This window comes from Mus musculus, chromosome 13 (assembly GCF_000001635.26).
Source record: "Mus musculus strain C57BL/6J chromosome 13, GRCm38.p6 C57BL/6J".
NCBI classification, from domain to species: domain Eukaryota; kingdom Metazoa; phylum Chordata; class Mammalia; order Rodentia; family Muridae; genus Mus; species Mus musculus.
In genome coordinates this window covers 5258308-5271441 of record NC_000079.6, presented here as the reverse complement: position 1 = coordinate 5271441, position 13134 = coordinate 5258308, and the positions used below count along the sequence as shown (strand labels likewise).

Sequence of the window (13134 nt, the reverse complement as noted above, 5' to 3'; positions counted from 1 at the left end):
CATACCATCCTGTGCAGCATTCAAGGATAGAAATGCATAGTTGCTTCTGACAATAGAATAGATAAAAGCTATGGACTAGCTATACTGAGAGGCTAAAAATGAACAGGAATCAGAAAAATCAATAAATCTGAGGATTGCTACGCTGCAACCATCTATTTATTTGAGAAATAATAATTGTGCATATTTACAGGGTATACTGTGATTTTTTTAGAGTTTTTGTTTCTTTTTTTTGTAGTTTAGACAGGATATTGCTATGATATAGTTCAGGGTGGCTTCAATTTGTGATAGATTTTCATTTTCAATATGTGCTTTAAAACTGTAGTTACAATATTTCTTCCTTTCCTTTCCTTCCATCCAGTCTTCCTGGATACCCTGAAGTTAAATCATAGACCTATGATGCTATTGCCTCAGCCTTCTTTGAAATGGGATTACAGATATAAATGAATAAATTCACTACTTTTGCAAATATGCTCAGGAGTGGGGTAAAATAACTCTGTTTTTGTTTCTTAGGATAATATACTGTTTCCTTAAGGAGCTATGCCAATTTATGTCTCAATTAAGAGTGTACTATAGATTGGTTTTCATTGTGCCCTTAATAATAGGTGTTATTGTACTTCTATTTTATCTATCCATCCTCTCTCTCTCTCTCTCTCTCTCTCTCTCTCTCCCTCTCTCCCTCCACATATCATACAGGGTTTTATCATCTAAGTTAGGCAGACCTGAAACTTTCATGTAGCCCAGACTTGTCTCAGATTTGTACCTCTACTGTCTCTACTTCAGCTTCACAAGCTTATGGACAACAGGTATGCAGTGCCCTGCCTGACTTTCACCTTCTTATAATAGCTATTTTTATAGTTGGGAAGTAACATGTCATTGTCTTAGTTTACACACCTTTTGTTACTAGAGATTTTGAGCATTCTTTTAGCTATATGGCCATTAGTATTATATCAGAAAATGTCAGTTCTTTGCCCAATTTTAAAGTCATGTTATATTGTTTATGTTGGGTTGTTTGCATATTTATATTTTACACAATAGGCCTTATTATATGTGTTTCTTCATAAGTATTTTTCCCTTTTCTATGGGTGGTCTTTTCATGTTGCCTTTTTTTTTTTTTTTGATTTCCAAAATAATTGGGCATAAGAGGTGCCCGTAGACAGATAAAGGGGTGAGTGAGATAACCACACTGCATATACACTAAAACTAACAAATGCCCTTATCAAAGCAAATGTCAATACACATGAAATGACTGAAACAAGCATGAGCTACAAAATTCAAGATCTTTTCTGGATATCCCCAGATGCTCACATGCAGTACCAGATATGTGTTCATGGTCATGGCTCTCCTCCATTGGTAGTTACAGAGTAGGAAAAAATCTCACGCCAAAATGCAATTCTGTTGTTTAATTGGTTTAACTCAAATTTTCAGTTTTTTAAAAAAAAATTTAAAATTAATTGAAACATAATTATATTACTCCCCCATCCTTTTTTCTCCTGCCAACCTTTCTTATGCCCTACCCCCAACTCCATCTCAAGTTGATAGCCTCTTTTACTTTGAAAAACATTACATAAATTTCTACAGAAATTAGTCTTACCATTTTTGGTGACAGGATAGTTTATGAAACAGTAATATTATGGCATTCTTTCTCTTTAAAGAAGATAATTCATATGTGGCTATATAGAAAAGTTAATATTTGCCAACACATTGAAATTTCTCTTCAAAATTATCTAAGTTTTTATGGTGTTATTTTTTTTGAAATACCTATATAAAAATTTGTATGAGTATCTAGTCTTAAAAAACTGTACCTTTCAACATGCTAGGCTAAAATTCAAAACACTTGAGGATGTTTTAGGAAAATCTGTTCTTCCACAGGTAGCTACAGTGGGAGTTATTTACATAACTCAAATGATCATCTTCATTGGCATAGGTTACTTCATTAGAAGAATTATTTATCCATATTTTGACACTGGAAAAATTTACTAATGGTTCAGATATATTACAATTATAAGACTAAATTGTACTATTTTATAAATAGGATATTTAATTATCACAAATATTTACAATATGTTAAGGATAAAATATAAAACTGAAAATTTCCCACATGCTGTTATTAAGGATATTAATGTGGTGTGTATTCACTTATATGTGCATGTTAGACTTTGATAAGCAAGCTACCATCTGTATAACAACAGAGACTAGGTATAGAGTAAGAAATTAGGGGAAAGGAATGATCACCATAGTTATGGATCTGCTGGGAGGGGCTGTAACAGGATGCTCACATGGGGAAGGGAAAGAAAAGGTGGGTAAAGGAGGGAATATAGAGAGAAGCAGCTAAAACTAAGGGTCATTTGAAGGGCTTTATGTACACCTGATACAATAGAAGATTCTTAAAGTGTATATTTATATGGAAGAAATCTGAATTGGAATTGGCAAATAATAGGGGAGAGAAACCCCCAATTAGATAACTCTTACCACAAAAAGAAAAGTCTAGTGCCTGTAATAGGTTATGGTGGATTGAATTGTTGGCAAAACAGGGCCCAGAAACCAAACCAGACCATTGCCAGAGCTGTTTGTTGCTTTCTACAATTGATGCTAAGGCCTCATTGCTAAAGACAACATCTACATAAGTCACTGAACACAAAAATGTCCAGATGGTGCTTACATAGAGCCTCATTTCTACTGACTAATGTTCATGGTACTGGAAGGTACTCTGCACATTACCAGAGGAGAAAGATAAATACCAATTCAGCCATAACTATGAGATCTACAATGCCAACCTTCCTACAGGAAACCCTGGTTTAATAGCAGCACAAGCATTGTGGAAGTAACTACTACCTTCTTGAAATTAAGGCCTACTCCATGAGATAGAACCCATGTTCAAAATAGGCTAGGTAACCAAGAACCTGAAACTAGATTGGTCATGGACCTACGAGAAAACAAAATACTACTGTTTTGTTAAATAACTGTAGCAATCAAATGACTACTAATGATATTCTGATATACTCAGAGACCAGTGTCTTACCCATTTATCAACAAAGAGGCTTCCTCTTGCAGTAGATGGAAACAAATACATAGACCCAGAACTGGGCAATATGCAGAGAGTTAGAGAATTTGGAACTTAGTACTAAGCAAGATTTTCTCCAACTCAGAGTTCAGGTAACTGCAGAGAGAAACAGAAAGGATGTGAGAGACGGTGGGGATGGAAGATACCAAGGAAACAAGTCCTTTGAGATACAAAAGGACTGATGTACTTATGAGTTCACAAAGACAACATGCACAGGGCAGCACAGGCTAAGCTAGATGGTGGTCCCAGGTTTGAAAGAGGAAACAAACACAAGCTCTCCTCTCTAATCCAAAAGCTACCTCAAATTGATAACCACTCACAAAATAGATGTTAATTTTTTTTATAAAGGAGTCTCATTGGTTATATAGGCCATAGTTATGGCTAGCAATAGATAGTCAAAAAATAAATAAATTCAGTGGTATTTGGGGAGGACTTTTTGTCTTTCAGTGCTTTGGACATATTTTTTAATCCTTAGAGATCTTATGATTATGTATTATAGTGCCCAAATTTATTTTTATATCTTTCTGTATGTGCAAATGCATATCTCTCAGCTTCTATATGTGTTTATTATGATTTTACTTGGCATTGTTTAAATGTTTGTTTGTTTGTCTGTTGGTTTTAACCTGATCCAGTTCATTTTTATTTTAGATGATGATGGTTATGAAGATGTTGCTAAATGACTGTTGGTATTCCAATGAGAAAGATAAGGAAAGGGCATGGATTTGGGTGTGTGGGGAAGTGGGGAGGATCTGGGAAGAGCAGGAGAAGGGAACCGTAGTGGTAATGTATTATATGAAAAAAAAACTATTTTCTATAAAATATAAAGTTAAGATCTTGATCACAGGTAAATTGAAACATATTTAATGTGATGTTAGTGAAGAAACTAAAACAGAAAATCTAGTTCACGTTTAAAAAATAATTTAAAAATATTTTAGCAAGTTTTGGCTTAATAATCCAATGAGAAATGAATGAATGCATTCGCTATCCATCAAGTCTCTTTGCTATTTTATTTTATTCTTAATTTAGTTTTTTCTCATTAAATATGTATATAAACATGCTCATGAGTGAGCAGGTGCCTGTGCAGTGGCTAGAATACATGTATAAGAGAAAGAAAGCCAACTAGGATGAAATGAGCTTTAGAAAACTCAAAGACCACCCCCAGTGGCACAGGTCTTTCAACAAGGTCACACATCCTAATCTTTCCAAAACAGTTTCACCAACTGAGGACAAAGCACACAAAGGCATGAGACTGTATGGCCCATTGTCCTAGCATTTCACTGAACAATCTATCTCTCCAGTACTTTTATTTTAAAATCAAGTATTTGTTTTCATGGAATCAGATTTCCTTTTATTTTAAAATCAAGTATTTGTTTTCATGGAATCAGATTTCCCCAGAAAATCCTAATCTCTACAGTAGAAGCTTTTTCTTTTTTTAATTTGACTTGGAAGTTCTGACCGGTGCTGTGGAGAAGACATTCTCCCTATTGTAATGCACTTTTCAAATAAATCATTCCAAGTTTAAGCATAGATTTGTTATTGTTTGGCCATGCACATATACACCAATGTGGATTGCAAGTGTGAATTTATTTATTTATTTGTTTGTTTGTTTGTTTGTTTGTTTATTGGTTTTTCAAGATAGGGTTTCTCTGTATAGCCCTGGCTGTCCTGGAACTCACTTTGTAGACCAGGCTGGCCTCGAACTCAGAAATCCACCTGCCTCTGCCTCCCGAGAGCTGGGATTAAAGGCATGCGCCACCACGCCCAACAAGTATCAATTTATTTAATGTATGCTTATTGCAGGATTTGTAGTTTTCACAAGCTGTGTTAGAAGAAGTGTGATAAAATATCATTCAGTAATTGGCAAAAATATACCTCTTATATTTATTTAAACCTTTTTTATTTTGTAATTCAAATGATACATAATTATTTGTACTTGACAGGGTTTCCTAGAGTCACAGTTATGGAATGTCTCTATATATTAAGAGAGTTTATTGTAATGACTTGCAGCCTGCAGTCCAACTAAGCCAACAGTGGGCAGCTATGAATTGGAAGTCCAAGAATCTGGTAGTTGCTCAGTCCCATGAGACTGGGTGTCTCAGCTTGCCTTTTTTATAAGATGGAGCCCTGAAAAAAATATGTTCCAACAGAAGTGCTGGCAAGTATATGCAAGCAGGGAAAGAAGAGTGAGTCTTCCTTCTGTCAATGTCATTATGTAGGCCTCCAGGAGAAGGTGTGACTCAGGTTAAAGGTATGTACTACCATGCCTGGATTTTGAACTTGCTTTGTTCCAGGCTGGCCTTGAACTCAGAGATATGCTTGTCTTAATCTCCTGGGATTAAAGGGGTGTACTACCTTGCCTGAGCTTAAGCTTTTCATGGCTACTGTGCCTCAAGATCTGGATCAAAAGTGTGTGTCATCCAATGTCAACATCCAGGTAAGAAGCCTGTGTCTTTCAGCCTTAAGATCTTGATCACAGGTGAGTCCTCCATTTCTCGATTGTAGCTCATTACAGATGTAGTCAAGGTGACAACCAGGAATAGCCATCACACTATGTAAAGGAAAAAAAATAAAGTATTGTAAAATTTTGAATGAGGTAGAAGTTGGTAGATGGAGTTAGTGATTAGGAATTTCTATACTTAAAGAGTTTTAAATTATGATTAACCTGCAAGCTTATTCATTATTATGAGCTGCCTAAAGAAATGGAATATTATTGACTGAGAAACATTAAACTTCAAAAAAATTTGAAGACAAGAACAAAAGCTCTTTTTGAACAAATAAATGCACACACCACTTGCATGTATGATACCTGGGCAATTGTGCATTTCAAAGTTACACTGTGTATGTAACTTCTCATGCATATTTATCACTGCATAAAAATTCAGAAGCTAACAATAATTATTTAGAGTTTGACTCAATATATCCTTCTCTTTTATTTAAATATGCAAGATAGCACTGCAAATTGGGAACATCCTGTTTTATCTTAGCTGGACTTGGATAAGAATCTCAAATAATCTTAGGAAATCATAGAGTTATGATATAGAAGGAGTGGAAGGGAAATAAATTTAAAGGGAAGAGTTAAAAGAGAAATAAGACGTCATGTTATCTCTCACCGGACACTTCTGTGGATGTATATTTGGAAATACAAAGTCAAACATGGCTGCCATCTTTGAATGCTGCCTGAGTTACTGTTCCAAGAGGATGTAATGAGAGGTGGTCATGTAAAGAAGGCCCAGTGCACACACTGTGAAGGACTCTGTAAACAAGAGAAGGAGACTCAGATGAGTGGAGAGACTTTGCCAATGTGAAGGAGGTAGAAGCAGAGAATTCTACTGCTCTGCCTCTATCCTCTGAAGTTCAATAATCAGTTACCACCCTGGCCTTTATGCCTCATTTAGTTAGCATCTCTTTAAGGATGCCAAAAAGAACCCAGTAAACACTTATGCAGCTATCCTGACCTTATGGCTTGAAAATGTTAAATGTACTTTGCTACAATTTTTACCATATTCCCCAAACAGGTTGGCTTGTGTAATGGTCAGCCCTTTTAAATTGAGAAATAAATTGATGCCATCTGCCTGTGACAATCAGCCGGGTAATGAACATCTTCTTCATTCAAGATGGAGTTTGAAAACTACCACATAGAGTAGCGTGAAAGTGGTCTGCTTGCATGGCGCATGAGCAGTTACACATGGAATTCTGGGTAATTGTTCTCTATGTTAGAAAAGTTTGCCAGTCATTGGTGATTACATTGACAATTTTGACTTTCTGAGCTCCTAGTGACAACTGTCTTGTTGTAGTTTATTAAATATTCTCCTGAACAAGATAGTTAAGTAGTTACCATTAAATAATCAATTCAGAGATAGTTTGATTGTTATAGTTTATATAAAGTCTTACATCCCTTCAAATGTTTTAAGGTGGGATTTCCCTATTGGAATTCTCAATGATAAATCAAGAAAATAATTCACATTGAAACAACACAATATTGCGTGAGATATCTGAATGTTGAACTGTGATGTTAAGGCCAATAATCAAATATGCATAAAATATGCTCTTTATTGTTTTCCTCTAACTATGCATTTACACATTATTGATATTTCTCTGGACTATATTATAATCATTCATCTTGTTCATGGCTATGTAGCAAAAGGTTTATTTCTTGGTATACAGGAGAATTCTTCTCTTTACTGTTCAACTAACTCCAACAAACAATCTCTCTTGGTGTCTCCTCTTTCTTTGTCTTTTTCTTTTAAGAGGGGTTAATATCTTATTTGGAGACACCACTGTTCCAACTGAAGCTGACACTATGATTCTACAAGAAGTTGATCAGCATCATTTCAGGGCACTTTCAAAAGCTTCAGATGTTTAAAACAAATGAGTCAGAATAGGTTGGGTATATGTCCTTTAAATCTTGTCTGATAATAGCAAATGCCAGGTTGGGTGAGACCCACTAAAGAATATTGAAGGGTTGATGAACACAAGATCTACTACTCAGAAGGACATGGGGCTCACCCTTTAATTCATGCCCTCTCTGCTTCAAAGCTCTTGTAGCTACAACTGTAGCTTCAAAGGAACCCAGGGTGCCTGAACTGTGACCTCAGGCAGACTTACATTTCTGATTACCTGAAAGGCTTTGAAGGCCACTGCACATTTCCATGACTAAGGAGAAGTGGTGGTATATTGGAGAAATCAAGACCAAGCTTTGCCAGAGAGAATTGTAGAGCATCTACTTTCACCAGGACCCCTGAGATGGGAGCATAAGTATGTCCCCCACTTAAACTTTGGCCTTGCTCTATTAATTTTTGTTCTTTATGATAAATGAATACTTAATGTCTCTATAAACATTAAGAATGACTGTGGATTTTTCAGCCATTTATTAGTGTGCCATTCCAAGATCCTCTGAAGTAATGTAGGAAATGTTAAGTGTTGGATGGCACAGGAAATAAAGAAAGTCCAACTCAATGTCCATTAACATTCTGCCGTGGCACTCTGGCCTCTTGGGAGCACCTGGCTTCTTTAGAACATAGTTTAATTCAAATACCCATTAAGAGTGGGAATAAAACTCACATTCATCCTCTGCTTCCTCATTGTATCACTGCATAGCTATGAATGTGCAAAAAGGAGAAAAGACAAAGATTTTGCAGCCCTGAGATTAGATGTGATAATCAATCACAGAATTTCTCCTCCTTTCTTGTCAAATTTTCTAGTACAGTTTGGCAAGGTTTGACTAATGCTGGGTGCCTTAAATTAATATGACAAAAGGGTAAAGAGACACGGATAGTATGAAATTTCTTTTTTTTTTAAATAGGTACTTTCCTCATTTACATTTCCAATGCTATCCCAAAAGTCCCCCATACCCACCACCCCCCCCCCACTCCTCTACCCACCCACTCCCACTTTTTGGCCCTGGCGTTCCCCTGTACTGGGGCATATAAAGTTTGCAAGTCCAATGGGCCTCTCTTTCCAGTGATGGCCGACTAGGCCATCTTTTGATACATTTGCAGCTAGAGTCAAGAGCTCCGGGGACAGAAATGTATTCTTTTGTTTAGCACGTAACAGAAAAATTCCATGTGCACATTTTATGACACCTACACTTGTTTGGACTATGGATTTACCATATTGGGTTATTTCTCAAGAATAATGAGCTATCTTGGGGACAAACAGACTAGAAATCAGCAATAAATAAAATATCAGTTTGTGGAAATGTTCCACTATTTTGATTAGAATTAAAGTTATAAAGTATATTTGAAATTTTAAAAGAGATCATGAACAAAGTTCATCCATGCAAATAATGTGTAAGTTTTACAATTGAAATCTATTTTGAAATATATACCCTTATCTACATTGTATCACAGCTAATATTTAACCTTAACATTATATTTGGGACAGCTTTATTATTACTTAAGATATTTATTTTCCTGGGTATGTATTTGTGCTTGCATCAGTTTTTGCAAGCTCTATGAATGCATTCATGGAGAAAGGCAGAGGGAGTCGGAATCTGTGGAGCTGGACTTAGAGGTCATTAGAAGCCATTATGTAGGTTGCTAGTAACGAACATCGATGTTCTGTAAGACTAGCAGCATTCCTAAGTGCTATGACATCTCTCAACCCACATAATTCTTTTTCTTCAATTTTTATTTATTAAGACATTCTCAGTGTACAGTCTGTACTGGTCCTGACCTCCTGATTCTCTTGCTATTAACTTCTGGATATTTAAGTTTTCATCTATGACAAGAACTACTTATTTACTACCACAACCATCACTATCAGCAGAAGCAGCAGTACCACCACCACCACCACCATATTTTCATCTGTAAGGTATTCCGTCTTAGGTCAAACAAGTGAAGTTCATCTGTCCAAAGCAAAGATGTGTGGAGCAATAGTGGCTGATTAGCAGTAATTGAATAAAAAAAAGCACTTCACATATTCATATTCCATAAAGAGAATGTAGGAAATGCTAATTTTAACTTATTTTTCTTAACTGGTGAAATTGAAAGAGATAATGTTATGACCCTTATGTCAAAATCTCTTGTTTTTTGTTTTTTTGTTTTTTGGTTTTTCGAGACAGGGTTTCTCTGTATAGCCCTGGCTGTCCTGGAACTCACTTTGTAGACCAGGCTGGCAAAATCTCTTGTGTTAAACAAAAAATATTCCCATGCATACAATTCAAAGACCAAATGAAGCTCAAAAACAAGGAAGACCAAAGTGTGGATACTTCAGTCCTTCTTAGAAGGGGTAAAAATACTCATGGGAGAAGACACAGAGACAAAATGTGGAGCAGAGACTGAAGGAAAGACCATCCAGTGACTGCTGCACCTGTCCCATACACAGTCACCAAACCCAGACACTATTGTGGATGCCAACAAGTGTTTGCTGACAGGAGCCTGTTATAGCTGTTTCCTGAGAGGCTCTGCCAGTGCCTGAAAAATACAGAGATGGATGCTTGCAGCCAACCATTGGACTGAGCACAGGGTCCCCAATAGAGGAGGTAGAGAAAGTACCCAAGGAGCATAATGGGTTTGTAGCTCCATAAGAGAAACAACAATATGAACCCACCAGTACTCCCAGAGCTCCCAGGGACTAAACCACCAACCAAAGTGTACACACGGAAGTACCCATGGTTCCAGCCTCATATGTAGCAGAGGATGACCTTGTTGGTCATCAGTGAGAGGAGAGGCCCTTGGTCCTGTGAAGGCTCATGCTCCAGTGTAGGGAAATGCCAGGACAGGGAATCAGGGGCAGATGGGTTGGTGAGCTGGAGGAAGGGGTTTGGGATAGGGGATTTTTGGAGGAGAAATCAGGAAAAGGGATAACATTTGAAATGCAAATAAAGAAAATATATAATAAAAAATTGCAGTGATATTTGTGAATCAGAGGGTCTCAGGTGTTGTTAGCACTGCTGTCTCAGACAACAAAACACAAGTTGTATAGTCCTGGTATAGCCAGGAGCCCTGAACCCTACCCTGGGGGGTGAACTTGGACATCTATGTTCAGAATTAGCAAAAGAATTGTCTGTGTGTGGAATCCTGCATGGCACACTGGAGTTCTAATCTTGGGTTTCTTACTTACAAGCAAGTGTCCTTGCTCAGAATGCCAATATTTTGAGAACCAATGAGAAGCTATATGCCACTAAAAATAAAAAGAATGAAAACTTCAGGGCATTGAATATTAGTCAAATGTTTGCTTTAATTTGTAAAATAAAATTGCTTGCTTTAAAGAAATAAAGACATAGAGATGAGGAGATGCTTCAGTAGGTAAGTGGTATGCTACACACATATAGGGTATCTGCCTATACTTCCAGTGTTATGGGGCCAGAGACAAACAGATGTAGAGCTCACTGGTCAGCCTAGCCAACGGGTGAGCTTCAGGTTCAGCAAGAGCTTGTCTCAAGAAATAAGAAAAGCAGTAGGGGATTTTCAGCATCAAACTCTGTTCTCTATACACGTACACACACACATGAGGGTTTTAAATCCCAGATACACATGCACACATAGGCATGTCATGTCCACATGCATAAGAAACTATGACAGAAATAGTACTAAATTACACATACTGTTGATTTTCTTCTATAAAAATAAAGGAAATGAATATCTTACACGATTGCCCAATGATGCACAAGTTAATATATGAAATTACTGAGAAACAGAGTTCTCAGTATTAGAGGTTTCACTGGCCTCAGGCAAAGTGGACACTATTTCCAAGAGAGCCGTTTTCTCTCGATATTGTGGCATTTTGCCTGACATGTCTTATGGTGTTTGAATGAATTTTCATATGGCTAATAAAAATGCATTTTTCCTATTGGATATGTTTTTCTCATAATAAAGTCTCTTTGTCGAAGAAGGGCAAATTTATTTTGTTTTTGAAATACATTCCATCTTGAGAATGAATCAATGACTGCCTTTTTCCATGGGGTGGAAACACAATGTCACAGTGCTTTTGTGTTTGCACAGATGTTATTGTGCTTTCCCCAGGACATGAACCACCCTAATGATGTTTTGTTGCTATGTGTCTTCACAGATTAAAATTAGAAATGATCGAGCATATTATGACTGCTGAAATCTCACCTGCTTGCATTTTGCATTTTAGTAATTTTGTCTATTTTAAAAGTAAATGCTTGGAACATGCCGTTGGTGGAGGTCTCTGTTCATATCCTAAGGGCATGTGGAAAGATGCAAACTCTATTTCTGTTTTCTGTACCCTAGAGGTGGACATAAGGCAATAATTGGTCTCATTAAACAGTCTGTCCTGCTAAGATTTTTCTCCTTTCTTCCTTTCCTTATTATTCATCCTCCTAATGTAAGCCTTTGAATAGCTGAAAAGTTTACTTCCATAGAAGTATAATTTTAAAATTACATATTCTTACATAGAAATATTTACTATTAAATATATAACAGTAAGTACCCATTATCATATTATGCAATTAAAACTACTTGCTACTTACCTTTAAAAAAAGGAATAAGAAAAAAACACACTCTCAAATGAAGTGGATCTTCCTGACTAGGATACCTTTGTTAAGGATGAATATAAGAGTAAGTGTCCAAGAAATATGAACGTATGCATTTTTATATTACACAAAAATTTTCTATCATGTGTCAATCAATATATGTGGTCAGAAATAGAAAAAAAAAAAAACAACGGAAATCACAATTGTAAGAACATAATAAGACCAGTGTGTGATGGGACAGAGGGAATTCAAAAAATTTGGGGGCATTCAATCTGGTTTCTCGGAAAGAACTTTCTAAACACCAGGCATTCGGTGCTAACACCAGGCAGTTGGGTATCCCAGCTTCCTACCACACATGTGTTCAAATATCAACTCTACCCTTTACTTACCTTCAGATCTGCTAGAAAGCCAAGTCCCCAGATGTGTCTTCTGTGGAGGAAAATAATGGTAACACCCTAATTCTGAAATCTGTAGAAGATGCATGCAGAAAGCCTGAAACAAACTCTCAAAACCTGAAGAGAGATCATGAAACAGTGCTGAGTACTCGGGACTAGGAAAGACAGCACACCTAATTGTGGTCAACTCTTGACACAGCAGTGCGGGACTTCTTCATGCCCTACTCCTAGGTCAGATCAGGAGAATGTTCCCTAGAGAATTGTATCAGGTCACTGAAGAGTTCTGTCTAAAACTAAAGGTTCTGTTTTCTGCCCCCATTCTCTCCTCAGTGCTGTCTGATTCAATTTAAGAGTAGTGGCAACCATTACTGTCTTCGGACAAAAGTGAATGAGTGGGGCTTGTTTTGCCCACCGCTATGCCCTTCAACTCAGCTGATGTTGTGGGCCACAGGATGCCGAAGCATCTTTAATCTTACAAGAAGTTTGGAATACAGATTTCAAACAGCAATATACCCTGCCGGCCTCTGACATCCTGTGGCTGGCTGACTCATTTGGTTCCTTTTAATTCATGACTGCTTCCAAGTTTTTACAATGCTCTGCAGCCTACAAAACAGGGCCACGTGCAGTAGTTTTTCTTTGGATCTTAAAAACGAATCCAAGTTTATTAGGATAGTCTCTGGGTTTGATCCCCAATATTGTAAAATACAAGGGAAAGTACAAACAAAAATACTGTTTTGAAA

General features: G+C 36.9%; 1 long non-coding RNA gene across 1 annotated transcript; it reads right to left on the bottom strand.

Annotated features, from left to right (window-relative positions):
* Nucleotides 1–5407: 5407 nt before the first annotated feature.
* Gm40659 lies at nucleotides 5408–12640 on the bottom strand. The gene is made up of 3 exons (XR_873108.1): nucleotides 12389–12640; nucleotides 6172–6314; nucleotides 5408–5609 (listed from the first exon to the last, which is right to left on the bottom strand). It is a non-coding gene; the product is annotated as a predicted gene, 40659 (long non-coding RNA).
* Nucleotides 12641–13134: the final 494 nt, after the last annotated feature.